The sequence below is a fragment of the Euprymna scolopes genome, chromosome 41 (genome assembly GCF_053919585.1).
Source record: "Euprymna scolopes isolate OS-2025 chromosome 41, ASM5391958v1, whole genome shotgun sequence".
Taxonomy (NCBI): Eukaryota; Metazoa; Mollusca; class Cephalopoda; order Sepiida; family Sepiolidae; genus Euprymna; species Euprymna scolopes.
The window spans coordinates 49178677-49181044 of NC_136522.1; positions in this window are offsets into that span (position 1 = coordinate 49178677).

Below are 2368 nucleotides of genomic sequence, written 5' to 3' on the forward strand. Positions count from 1 at the left end.
AAAGGAACGGACTAACAAAGATTATCGTTATGTCAAAGGAACGGGCCAACAAAAATTATCGTTATGTCAAAGGAACGGACCAACAAAAATCATTGTTTAGTCAAAGGAACGGACCAACAGAAATTATCGTTATGTCAAAGAAATGGACCAACCAAATTATTGTTATATCAAAGGAACGGACTAACAAAGATTATCGTTATGTCAAAGGAACGGGCCAACAAAAATTAACGTTATGTCAAAGGAACGGACCAACAAACATTATCGTTAAGTCAAAGTAACGGACCAACAAAGATTATCGTTATGTCAAAGGAACGGACCAACAAACATTATCGTTAAGTCAAAGTAACGGACCAACAAACATTATCGTTAAGTCAAAGTAACGGACCAACAAAGATTATCGTTATGTCAAAGGAACGGACCAACAAAAATTATCGTTATGTCAAAGGAACAGACCAACAAAAATTATCGTTATGTCAAAGGAACGGACCAACAAACATTATCGTTAAGTCAAAGTAACGGACCAACAAAGATTATCGTTATGTCACAGGAACGGACCAACAAAGATTATCGTTATGTTAAAGGAACGGACCAACAAAAATATCGTTATGTCAAAGGAACGGACCAACAAAAATTACCGTTATGTCAAAGGAATGGACCAACAAAAATAATCGTTATGTCAAAGGAACGGGCCAACAAAAATTATCGTTATGTCAAAAGAACGGACCAACAATTATCGTTATGTTAAAGGAACAGACCAAAAAATTGTTGTTATCTCAAAGGAACGGACCAAATAAATTGTTGTTATATCAAAAAGACGGCCAACTGAAAAGTGTTAAAATACCAAAGGAATGGAATAATGAAAGGATGTTAATATCCCAAAGAAATGGGGCAAGCGGATCGTGTAGTTATGCCCAGAAGCGGACCAAACAAAGTGTTGTAATTACACTAAAGGAACGAACCAAGGAAGTGACGGACTAATCAGAAAGAGAGAGAATGCAGTTAGGAGATTCGAAGTTCCTATCCGTCGCTGTTACCACCTGACGAAGGCCAGAGGAATATGTTATATAGGGCTTTCATTAAAATAGTTTTATTAAGAGAGAGTTTTAGAGTCTTAGAGAGAGTTTTATTAAGAGGGATGTTGGAGAGAGAGATGTTCGTTTTATGACGAGATTCATATTTATAAAAATGTTTATTACTTAAAAGTGTAGATATGAGATGTAGAGTTCACATTGTCGATATGAGATGTCGAGACGTGTATGTAAGATGTGTATGTCAAGACATTCTAAACCACATAATATACATAAGACATATATAACAATTTTCACTTTACCTTTTGGTAGAATGACAACACAAAGACGACGTTTATAAAAACACATGATGGGTTCATTTCTTCTCACGACCGGCCGTGGTTTTCATCATCAAGGATTCAAAGCTTCACATTCTAAGTTTCAAAAGTGATCGTCTCGCTTCTAGACGTTCGAATCCTAACTCGACTATCGTCTGTCGTCCTCAAACTCCTTCTCCGTCTCTCCCAGTTTCTCTTCGCTTAACTCTAAATCTCTAACTATATCGAGAACTTCCCATTTTCCATGACGTCATACACATGTTAAAACATGTGTCTTATTTCACGTGTTCTGAACATGCGTGTCCAAAACTTTTCCCTTTGTTTACAAAAGGAATTTTAACCTATATTCTCAGTAACCTATATTTCCAATATGTTAAAAACATTTTTATTAAATTATCTTGTATAGTTGCATTCCTCAATTGAATTTTTCATAACAGACTTGTCAACGCACATTTTTTTCTTGAAACTATTTTATCTCTAAGCTAAACAATGGTTTGTTTTACATTCCATTTTCTAATTCTCTCTCGTAATCTATTTCTAAACCTAATTTACGAGGTTCGAATTTCGTCTATTCTATTTCATTTTCATTTTAACTAAATCTCTCTATTTTTATACTTACATGAAAAGGGGACAGCCCGTATCATGTAACAAATATTTGGCCGAAACGTCGTGAAACAACAATCAATAAAGATGAGAATAATAGTCCACAATAAAATAAATTAATATAACCAGAAAGCGTTGTTATTTTCAGAAATAGATTAATGGACCAACTAGACTTTTCATGCCCAATAAGAAACCAACAAAAATTCTCGCAATGCAAAAAAAAAAGAAAAGAAAAAAAAAAGAACCAAACTAAACGTGTTATATGTACAAGAAGAGTTCAACAAAACTGTACCCCAAAGAAACGGGCTGATTAAAATGTGTTTTGCCCAAATATGGATCTCTTAAAAATTCTATTATATTATTTATCTGTTTTGTCCTTCAACTAGCATGAAGACTCTACATTGCCCGGGATTAAATAGT